At 46.4% G+C, this 12,508-nt stretch overlaps 1 protein-coding gene across 13 annotated transcripts in view; it reads right to left on the reverse strand.

The window, feature by feature from the left end:
• The window catches only part of LOC143144991 (disks large 1 tumor suppressor protein-like), a 796,996-nt gene that overhangs the window by 416,661 nt on the left and 367,827 nt on the right, over positions 1-12,508 (reverse strand). The window lies entirely within an intron of this gene.

Here is a 12,508-nt window from a genome sequence, read left to right on the forward strand (position 1 = left end):
TGCAGTTCGAGACGTTCGTTGGTTCCACCTATCGCGGAATCGGTTGCGCGATTAATCGGAACAAGATCGAAGAATCACCGAAACGTCGACCGAGATCGAAACGAAGCGAAAATTCGTTTCGATCGAGGCGTAGTCGATCGTACGTTCGCGTTTCTTTTTGCAAAAAGAGAAGAAGAATTTTTATCGTTTCGCGTATCGTCGAGATTCCGTGTTCAGCGCGCAACGAGAGGATCGTGTTTCTCTGGTTCGTCGAGAGGACACAATCGAGTGAAAAACTAACGCGGAACATTGACGGGAAAGATTCCAAGTTAGCGGATAACGACGCGATTATAGTTCCTCCGACTTCACCGTAGCAATAACGGAAAGGATGACGTGCTTTTCTCGCGGAAAGAATGCCGGTGCACGGCTAGCTGCATTTTTCAGTAGCGTGCACCGTGAAAATATCGATGCTTCGGGACACGGAACAACGGTATCGGGTATACATCCCGCGCAAAAATACAATTCGTTGCCGGCCGCGTCGAGTCGAAGGGACAAGACGAATGGTACCGTTCGGATAATATCTTGGATGCCCGTTAGAGCGATCATTTATCAAACTTTTCGTACACTCGATGCGCGAGCATCCCCGAGACCGGCGGACCGATCCCGGTAATCGGTTTTCACAGCTCGAGAATGAATTTTCCAACGCGACGTCGCGACGTCGTCGGAGCATAATTTCTAATTACTCGTTGCAAATTATTCCTCGAGCCGCGTAATCGATGCAACGTCGCAATCGTCGTTTTTAATCATTTTCCCGCCGATGGACGGATTTCATTATTTTTTAATCGCATTACGTCATCGGTGCTCGACCCACCCGATCCATCGTTTTCCGCAACTTTCGAGAGACTTCGTCGATGGTTAATCCATCACCGCGGCTGGAAGAAACTTTAAACCTCGTTTGTTCGTAACGGGGCGTAAGAATTGGTTTTCCATGTTTAGAGGACGAGTCGGGCAAACGGTACGATTTGAGAATAAGAATGCGTTTAAAGGTACGATTGTACGAAAGAGAGTGGACGAATGTAAATGTCGCGATTCATCGAATTATACAGGAACTCGTCTCTGCTCGACTACCCGTAACTCCGGACAACGCGTTCTTAAAATTGGTAGAAAAGACAACGATAAATGTAGGATCTCGAAAGATGGAAAAGAGGAGCGGGAAAAAGAAGCGGAGAAAATTTTAGGAAAGTAGGGAAAACGACAAGCTGGGTAACTCTCGTGCAAGTCTGCTCGCCGCATCTCTGTATCCGAGAGCGCTCGAGAGAAGAAACGAGGAATCGTCGAAACTAGGAAACAAAACACAGGAAATATAAAATAGCAGAATGACAGAGAAATGAAAGTATAGGTGAAAGTGAAGCGACCGAAGTCTACCACGATACTCGTGGTAACTCCGGAAACGACGAACAAAGGACACGCTGGCAGCGTCAAGATGCCGCGACGTCGAGGAGAAAATTTACAGAGACTCGTAAAGCTCGAGGGCCAATCGTTCTCATCGTATCGTGTTTCTTTCGCTCGAACGTACACGTCGTTTTCTACCCAGCCACGTTGTCCTCCGAACTTCCGAACGGATGACGTAGCGAAATAAATTTCCATCTCGTGAAATCCGTGAGACGAAAATTACGATACGGGTCGCGGCGTGTACGCGTGTACGCGGACGTGGCCGGTTCGGTTCGTTCGCGAGAGAATTTCGTCGGAAAGTCAAGCATCGCGTCGGAACTCGTCCCGGAACACGTCCAGTTTACTTACACGCGCAAAAATGACATTTCGTAAAACTCGAGCCGCGAATGCGTTTGTTCTGTCGCGAGGGAAGTTCGGCTACGCGGCGAACGTTTTCACGGGACGGCGTTAATTTTGTTCCCGGTACGGGCCAAACTTTCCGACGACCGAAACATTTTAATTAATCCGCTTTCGCGAAACTCGCCGCTTCGTTTCGATCCTCTCCGGCTAGGCGAGTCGAGGCGATCGAAACTCGCCGCTTGGTTTCGATCCTCTCCGGTCAGACGAGGCGAGGCGATCGAAACTGGATGCTTCGTGGGAGTCGTTCCGCGACGTCCAACGGAGATACATCGGTCGAAGACAGGGAGATTTGGAACACGTCCAAAACGATCGTTCACTCGAAGAAGGGAAACGTCGAAGGTGTACTCGAATACGAAGACCCTCTACAGGGTGTACCCTTTGACTTCTATCGCCGATTTTCGGGCACTCGCGCTAACTCACCAGCGTTCTCGTCGATAATCGTATATCACGGATTAGCGAAAAATTGTGTTCGACAGCGGTACCGTATGTTTTTTCACTTAATAGTCGCAGAAGTCTTTCTAGTGAAATAAAATTGTTTTTCGGAAGTTTGTGATATCCGAGCGCGTAGTCGAGCAAAGATGTAATTTTTCTTCGAAACTTTTCTACGGTGGATCGACGGCAGTGACCGAAAAATGACGGTCGAGCTCGAAGAGTACATCCCGTAGAGGCAACCGACTGGCATTTTTAAAAATCCTTAAAATCGCACGATTACCCCGTATAATTGGGGATTTTAGGTGACTGCCGCTGATAGACCGCGTCTTTGAAAGCCGGGTGTCGAAGGTCCCATTGCCGCGTTCGATCCACTTTCCCGGTCGTTTTCAACGGACCGTTTAACGCCATTGTGACGCGAATCTAGTCGCGCTCGTCATTGCAGAACATCGTTTTGTATTACGCGACGCATTGTCCGTTAATCATTGCGAGAGATTCCAATGAACGCCCGAACGAGAGTTACCGGTGCTCGCTGCTCGAACAACAATTTCGTTCGTTATGGTACCTTTCGAATATTTTCGAAAGCCACTTACGAGAACCAAAACCCGACCGTGTACGTCGATTTTCAACTCTCTCGAAAGAAAACTTTCGAGCAACCCCGCTTTACGAAATTTCAATGGCCGTATTGTGCCACAGATTTTCAAACAAATATCTCCAACTATTTTTATCGATCTATCCATCTACGAAACACTGCAAATACGTTTTTCGTTTTAAAATTCGAGATAAAGTTCTCGCGTTGGAAATACCACTGTGCGATTTTTGCTCGTAGAATTGGAACCAAAATTTTGTCGTTGTTCTATACGTATTTCGCGTCGAGAGGAGGTTACAAAGTTCAAAACACGCAAGGTCGTCAAAGTGCTGTTCAGTGGTGGTGTCTCTTACACGCTGTATTCGAAGGGATGCGCATACGGAGAGCAACATCAAAGTGAAATAGTAGCAATCTGAGTGGATCGACTCGCGCCTAGGAGCAATTCTGCGCAAACTAGTTGGCTAAGACCTTAACTCCCCGTTCTCTGTTATCCTCTAGCAAACCACAATACGCGACGATAATCGAGAAAATTAACTACGACCGAGGCAATATAATTATGTTCGGTTATTTCGATCAATCTTCCTCCGATTTGGATGCGAATCTATCCTAAAGATACTTCTTTGTCGAAGTAAAGTAACGATCCCTAGGAATTTTCAAGATTTTTACCGATTGTCCGTACAAATTGTTCCGTTTTGGAAACCTTCACCTGGTAACCATTTACGTATCCATGGAAAGGATGGACGTACGGTTACCGTACGCTCCGTTAGGAATAGCAATAAAATATTTCCTCGTCGACATCTAATTCTACTTTAAATAGTATCGGATATCTCTAGAAAATGTCGACACTCTGGAAACAAGTTCCAGAAAGTGAAAACTTTCGTTGATGACGTTTCGAAATGTGCATCAAAGATCAAGTTGGAAATTAAAAACGCGAGTTCCGAGTATTCGGGAGATATTTCGGTGAAGAACCGAGCGATTGGAAAGAAACGTTGCATCCGATTTAGCGATTTATCGCGGCGCGTTACGCTGGCAGCGAACTATCGATCAGAAGCGTCATTGTCAGGCTGCAATTCGCATAACGCGGCAACGGGGAGCCACGATACACGGAATTGCAGTCTCTGCGCGACACTAACGAGCAACATTAGACCGTGGAGAGCCGAAGGAGATCGATCGGGAAGCGATGCACCGAGACGAGAAGAGAGCGGCGTGGCGCGCCGCGTTGCATTGCAAATCGCAATCACCGGCTAGAGGAGGATGCACGAATGCATTCGCGTGTTTCGGCCCTGTACCGTACTACGGGAAGAAACGAAGTCGAGTAATCCCACTAATGTTCCTGTTAGGATCGCATCTACGGTTGCCCACGACCCAGATGCGTTTCTGGCATTCTTTAAACGCAATAATGCATTTCCTGACCGTACCGGCGCGGTCGGATTCTTGCGTCCCTCATAATGCGGCCATTGTCGAACAAAGAAAGACCGGGGAATACGCCTCGTCGAAATGGACGTGAATTAACGATTTCGTTCTCCGCGTCTCGGATCCCGTAACGCCCGTCCACGGCCAGACCGTTGCACTCGCCGATCGTTACGATTTCGAAACGCTCTCGATGTAAACAATTTCGTTGACAACGTAATCGCAGCCGCGGACCGCGAAATGGAAATAGAGATTTAATCGCGTCCCGTTTTATGGGATTTTAACCCGTCGCGCGAGACCGGGGTGTCTTTCGCCCATCGATCGCTCGCATCTTGCTCGACGCGTTCGTGAAAACGATTCGTCCACCTTTCGTGAATCGTTCACCGTTAACGGAGACAAATAATAGGAGGTATTACGCGCGAACCTTGTTTTTTTTTCTTTTTTCCGGAAACTTATCGGTATCGGTTAATTCCGACGAATCGGGACCAATGGAACAGATTTCTTTTTAATTTTATTCGCATCGATGTTTCTTCCCAACGAAGGAGATTTTCATTTCGTTAATTGCGCGAGGTAAGAGAGGACGCTTCGAAAGAGGCGTTAGTTATTCTCAAAAGACTTACGTCCGCGGAATGTAAACGCGCGAAAGGATTCAAAGAGCTCCGAAACGCGAAAAGAAGTTCACGGTGGATGTCTTTACGAGTCTACCGGGAACGCAATTTTTGTAACGCGTCGTGTTACGGCCGGCTTTACTACCGGACGTTCAAAAGTTCGCCGAAACGAGGCACATCGATATCGTTTCGCGCTGAATCCCAGAATATTCCGGATCCTTTTAATTCGAGTAATTCTTGTAACGGTTGCGCCGGTTGTTAGAACGGAGCTCGAGACTGCTCGTTGATATTCATTCCCTTGGAAGTTTTCGAGGGACGACTTTGGAAAAGGGACGAAGAACTTTTACCGTTCGCGCTTATGCTCCGTTTGTTTTTTTTTTTTCATCTCTTTTTAATTACGACGGTGTTTGTCCCGTTTCGTGCCAACTTAATCGATTAATTAAATAGCGCGTAACGAGCCGATCGCGAATCGTTCGAATCGGGAGAGCTTCGTGGATGTATATTGAATTTAATCGACGTCGTCGATCGTTTCGCGTTCTCTTTGCTCTCCATCGGGACGTTTTCACGGGGAAATAAATAAGAATCGTGGAGAGAGGTTTAAGGAAGAAATTTCTCGGTTACCTCGAACGGATGAGAAACCGATGGAAATAAATTGTTCGTTGTTTTTACGTCGTGGCACGAAATCGTAATCCCTTTGAGTCATTGTTTCTTTCGGTTTCCTTCGACGGGGGAACACAGAACGTGCACACGGCCTATTGCGCAGAGTTTCTGAAAATAGTCCAGGAAACGTTCGCGGAACGTGACCCCGGAAAATTGAAATTTTCCATTTTTAATCACGCTGGTTGCGTTCCACCGTTTCGAGTTCGGTAGGTTACTCGACGAAGCGAACGAACATCGGTGACTTGTTACCCTCTCGATGGAAATTCAAATTCGGAATATTATCCCCGGGTACGGTCTACGAGGAAATTTCACTTCCGTTAACGAGATTATAACGTACAATTTAATTTCCGAATTTCCAAAGTCGGAAATAAATGAAATTCAACCTCTACATTGGCCAACAGTACGGAAAAGGATAAACAGTGGGCAAATATTTATTCTGCAAAGTCTTCGTTCGAAGACGATATTTTTATCGTCGCAACGGTCTTTGCGGGGAATAAATTTCTTCGCGGAAAGATAACCATCGTTCCGATGAATCGACATATTTTTTTCCTATTAGAATTTTCCACGAGGAAAGAAAATCGGTCCACGGGTAATAAAGGTTTAGATTCTTCGGTTCACCCGACATACAATCGTTATTTATAAAAATGTTGAAAAGTGGTTGAAACGAGTCTTAAAGATGGTTAAATTCTGCGTGCGAAATTTAAACAAACCTTTCCTCTTCTACCGCGAAGAAAACATTCATTCGTCGCCTATCGGAAGAACATTCTCTTTGGAGAGTATCTAAACGTATCGGTCTCTGTTAATTGTTTCTGCGGTTCCAATTTTATCGTCCTTTTGCGATCGTAGTTCCACCGTGTTCGTTTCGTACTTTCGTTGAAGGTATACCTTCGACGATACCCGCGAAACGCTCGCTTCCATTGTCACCGATAATTTCTCATTTCCGTCTCGCGACGATGTCCGTGCGAACGCTACGCAACGCGCCGTACCGCTCGGGAAAAAAGAAAATGATCCGCGTACGTATCGCGATTAATTCGATGTGCCAACACGACGCCGGTAAGTACAGGTAATTAGCGTCGCTCCGCTCTGGAAGTTTGCGCCCCGTTTTGTTCCTTCCCTCTCCAGCGCGGCTCCTCGGCCTCTAAATTTCTCGTCGTTTTCGGCTTAATTTATATTGCTCGCTAACCACCACGGTCGTCGAGAAAAATGTGCGCTGAATGCGCGAGGCAATAAAGCGGAACGAATGGTAAAGGAGAGAATTAAAAATAAAAAAAGAAAAAGGAAAGAAAACGAAAAAAATGCGAGTCTTGGGAACAGATTCGAGGGAAATAAACGCGAGGTAGCCGCACTCGCGAGAACTGACGCGGTGTGGAAAATTTCGTAATAAAGCGACTTTACGAGATCCTCGCGTACGTTGCCGCGTTACGGATTAAAATTTCGAGACGCGGGTACCGGTTATTCCTCTTCGAAGTTCGAGACGCGGAGGTAACATTATATTCCGCCGCTGCCGCTGTTGTTCGCGAATGAAATCGAGTCGATTCGGCGCGCGTTCGTACAAGAGCTCGAACGTTTCGCGATGGTTGCTCGACGAAATCGACGTTAAAGATCGCCGTTAACCGTGGACGAGAACTCGTTCCCCGTTTCGATGCGTTTTCCATCGACGAACAACGATATCCCCTCGCTACCGGTAAATCGCGCGAACAATCCGCCAGGTCGAACGATTAGACGTCAGGTGGCTGCATACGAAACGCTGTTTTCCGAAAGTTTCGCTTCGACATCGCGCGCGGAATCGTAAAGCGGAACGACGCCGTACCATCGGCGATCGTCGGCACGCTCGCTCGAGGAGAACGGAGTTACTCGAGGCACGTGCGCGCACTCTCGGTGAAAAAGGTTTCGGATACGGTTAATTTCACGTATCGTGGAATCGGTTGGGCTCGCACGTGGCCCGCGGATAATAGAAACAAGATCGAGAACCGAATCGGGGAATTACTCTTGCCGGGGAAACTAACGGCGAAACGTCCACCGCGTTCGAAATACGGTAGACGTTTCTTTGGTCGAATTCGACGCTCGAATTTACGTCGAGGTTCTTCGTTCTGGATAACCGATGTCGACCGGTAACAGTGACGGAGGAAGTACTTTATCGGTTGGTATTGTAGCGTGGATGTAAAAAATTCCGGGGTAAAATTCCAGCGAATGGAAACTTTGGGGTACGAAAACGCACTCGCGTACGGAAATTGTAACGCGTGAAAATTTCGATGTAAACAAATTTTGGAATTTGAAAATTCTAGCGCGTGAAAATTCCGATGTGAACAAATTTTGGAGTTGGAAAATACCAGCGTGTGAAAATTTCGAAGTGAAAAAAATCCTGGAGTGCGAAAACTTTTGCGCGAAAAAATCCTAGAGTGTGAAAATTCCAGCGGAGGGAAATTCTAACGTAGGACGATTCGAACGTTAGAAAATTCTGTAAATTCAAGTTCGAACGGTCTTCGCGAATTTTTGAAAAGAACGAGACGAGTTTCATCGGTTCGAGTGGATACGCGCGAGCTACCGTTAACGAAGGACCTCGATATCGTAACTCGGCCAGGTTGATCCCGGTGAAACGTTAATTTTCAATATACCCGACGAATTAAGAGGTAGAAATTAAATCGTAACGATTTCGAGACCGTCGTTTCTCCGCGACAGAGTCTCTTCGAAGAGAAATCCGTTTCTTTTTCGCGGTGTATTCGAATCGGCACAAAGGCGGACGCAGCGGTACTCTCCCCGGTGATAAAAAGCAACACTCTTCCGGCGTTGATACATAAAAAAAACGATGATCAAAAGGAGACCCATTTTACGAGGGCCCGGTTCAAATCGTTGGAAATATATACATACGCGCAATGTATGTACGTGCACGCGTATCCACGGACACGCGTGCACCCGAGCGAGCGAGCGAGCGAGCGAGCGCGTTATATGCACAAATGTACGCTATGTATCTTACGCGAAACGATGAGAGATACTCGCGTTAATGCGCGTATGGAAAGTTTTTTAGCGGACGAAGTGGTTTTCTTTCGTATCCCGATGTAAATTAACATCGGCCCTGCTTTTGACGTCCGCCGCTCTTCGTTTTCTTTTCCCTCTCGGCGGCGAATCAGGATAACGAGGTTTCCACCCCGTGAGCTTCGTTTTCATTCGCTAAGTACTCCCTCGCAAGCTCGTTACCGAACGATACAAGATAACAAATAATTAAAAAAACAGACGGTACCGGGAACGTTCGTTATCTACCCCGAATTTACCCGGTTCCCGGAAAAGTGCACGGCGATCTCGCGGCCCGATTTACGAATAACAATTGAATATTTCGCCGGTTCGATAATTAATACTCGAATATTCAGATTTATGCGAATACGAACAATTCGTTTGCTAATAAATTCTCGGGCATTAATTGGGAAAATTTAATTTATATTTCCAGATAATCTCGACGCGAGCCCGATCCCCCATCGCGCGGATATATAAATACTTTATTTCGGCAAGGTCGGTTCGATTATACGGTTAATCGAAACAAATAGACGTTTCGCGTTACCACCGTCCACTTTCAATGTATCGATGCGCGTTCAAACATTTATACGTTTCGCGCGCAGCGTTTATACCAGCGAAAACAAAATTCTTGGTTTTCGACCGTTCGTATGATTTAAAAATGAAATTAAAATCGACATTTCCATCGAAACGGATTCACGAGCGTGGCAATGTACTTCGAACGGTATAGTTGCTCGTAAAGTTACCGGACAGATATACATTTAAAAATAAAACTATAATCGATGTTTCTCTCGATACGAATTCGCGTGTGCGACAAAGCCTTTCGAATAATATACTCTATTGTAGAGTTTCCAGAGACGCGTAGTTTAAAAGTAATATTAGAATCGATGTTTCCATCGATATGAATTCGCGCGTGCGACATTGTCCTTCGAATGGTATACAGTTTGCTATAGAGTACCCGTCGAACCATTCTCACCGACGGTTGTTCGTAGAAGACGAGAAATTCATCGGTCGAAATCGGAAAAACTCGTTGCACCGTAGATAACGTCGTTGGCTCGCGTTTTCCGATTCGCATTGTCCCGATCGAGTTCGCAATTAACGATGTCTTCCTTCGTCCACCGAAAGTCCATTCGACGGTCCAGGGGTAAACAATCTCGTTTTCGTGGGACGGTGTAAATATCTTAAATCAGCGAACTTTCTCCGGGTCCCTCCTACTCGCGCTCCAAGGTTTTTATTCGTCTGTTGTCCGTAGCCTCGCGAGGGAACTCGGTTCTCAGAGGCAGATAATAAACTCGAAACAATACGACAAGCGACGTGCCTGCACGACACGAACATGCTTTCAGCTTTAAAGCGCGATACCGCCGAGTCGCCACTCGCCCCGCCATCGGGGAAACTATTTCATAACTGGGTCGAGCAAGTAGGTGGACCATGGCTACACGCTGGATGCCGGATAAAAGGTTGCGCGTCGTGGAAAAAGGACAGTCCGCGTAAAACGGCTTCCCGGTTTCTCTTCGCCTCCTTTCGTACCCCGTGGAATGGAGATTACGCGTCAAGAGTTCGTTAACAATTTGACTCTCGTTGTACCGTCCCCTTTCCAAAGAGAACGAAATTGAAAATATTCAATTCGTGCCAAAGATATCGCACCGACTCCGTTTATTCCTCGAAACGCGTGCTTCTCTTTGGAACCGGTACGCGAAAGTACTTCGACCCGTCTCTCTCATCGATTCGCGAGATTGAATTAATTACTCGAAGGACGTCGAAAGATTTCGATGTCGCGCGCGAGCAACTCCAGATCCAAACAACGAAACATCGATAGTGTCGTATATAAAAGTAATTCGGTGGGCCTCCTTTCCTACCTATCGCTCACCGAACGTCAACCATCGTGAAACATTTGATCGAAAAAGAAAGAAACACGAAGTCGACATCGTCGTTAATTTCTGAGAAAATGGCTCGTTACATTTCGTACGAGTCGGCCTGTACATTACGAAACGCGGACAAAGGAGAGAAGTATTTGTGCAATTTCGCTCCGTTAAAATGATTAAACGTTCATGAGGTTGGCAATTATCGCGCGAAACTCCGTATAATTTTCAAATTCGAGTAATTTCATCCAGTCCCGTGGATGCGTTCCCAGACACACGTGCATCGAGCTAACTACCCCTAATTGTTATTCGTCGAAAGTCCGCTCGCGAATTGCGTATATATTTCCATCCTACCCCCGAAGTTCGCTCGGTTGGTCTTTAACGCGAATTCACCTTGGTGATACAATGCTATTCAAATGCCAGTGACGGAAACGTAGAGCGGGGAAACGGTAAGGGGATGGTTACCTATGGAACAGATGCTCCCTTGTTGCGCGAGAGACAATGAGGCCGCTCGACAAAAGCGGCAACAAACTCGACAACTCATTGGCGTCGCGATGCCGCCGTGTCCAACAGATGAGGAATACCGATAAAAGACGATTCGTTGGAAAACGTGCTCGGTCGACGGCGTTTCAGACGCGTCGGCGATAATGGTCCAGAGGCCGATCGTAACTTTTATGGGCCGTTTATGGACGTACGTGGTGCGTCTGTATCGTGTCTCGAGCCCAAATTGGTCGCCACAGTTTCGCACGTTGCGATACCACTCGCGAAAAGTATTCCTTCGAAACGAGAACGTTACACACGAACGGTTACCCTAGTGTCGCGCGTCACGATATTATTTGTGCGAAGTATTCGTTCGAAACGAGAAAGTTATACACGAACGATCATTTCGGTTTCACGCGTTACGATATTATTTATACAAAGTATTCGTTCGAACGATCATTCTGGTTTCACGCGTTACGATATCATTTATACAAAGTATTCGTTCGAAACTAGACAGTTATACACGAACGATCATTCCGGTTTCACGCGTTACGATATCATTTATTAAAAGTGTTTATTTATAAAAAGCGTCCTCTCGACGCGAGAAGATTGTCAATAGGGAGTCTGCGTGTCCGGTGTAACGGTGAAATGTACAAAGAGAGTGAAAAACAATGTAAGCGAAACTTTCTAAGGAAACTTTCGAATTGCAACACCAGTGACACGTCCACTCTGCGACTCTTCGACTCGGACCGACGGTCACGATCCGAAGGTTAATCCTCGGTGCAATTTTGCTATTATTTACTTCCGGTATACTTCGAGCCATAGTTTTTATTTACGGAACGAAAGATACATTGAAAAAGTCGAGAGACAGAGAGTATTTATTAGCCGAAATGCAAATGCAATAGAATCGGAATTAAGGAAACGAGATGTGCAGCCTTTGGGATGAAAGTGCAAGTAAACCTGAAAGATCTTGAGCGATTGTAGAAACGTATACTAGTTGAAAGTTGCCCACAGTCAATTTTGATGATTTACGATTTCGAACAAAAAACTTTCGAACGTCCACCGTAACCACGCGTACGAATGGTAAATCGAAGAGTCATCGAGGACACTATTGTTCGTTTCGCGAAGCAAAACGAGACAATATGAACACGAGGGGGAGAAGTTTCCCGAAGATGGGGTCGCGCGCGAATTTTCCATAACCTCGTTAATAATCGAGTTCGGAACTGTTTTCAAGGGAATTGAACCGACGCAGGGTGACTACGGAAAAGCGAGCCAGCGATCCTTATTACACGGGAATAAAAGTTTTGTCTTCCCTCTCCGCGTCTTACGCCCGTCCATGTAAACGACCTACTTTGATTTTGGTTTCTCGTCGTACATATGGAGAAAGAAGAAACGCTCGACCGCGTTGCCCTCGTAAATTCGAAAAGTTCCACCGAGTGTCCTGCCTCGCTAACCTTCTTCGATTCTTTAACAATATGATCCAGGCATATTGCAAAAGTACTCGGAACTTCTTAAAGCGCTTCCCGGGATTACGTAATCGTTTTTTTTTTCTTTTTTTTTTAGCCCGAACCGTGGCCCCGAGACCAGGCATTTCGTGCGGGAAGATTTCGCGCGAGAAACGAATATCCGACTGGCTC

Source organism: Ptiloglossa arizonensis, chromosome 3 (genome assembly GCF_051014685.1).
Source record: "Ptiloglossa arizonensis isolate GNS036 chromosome 3, iyPtiAriz1_principal, whole genome shotgun sequence".
NCBI lineage: Eukaryota > Metazoa > Arthropoda > Insecta > Hymenoptera > Colletidae > Ptiloglossa > Ptiloglossa arizonensis.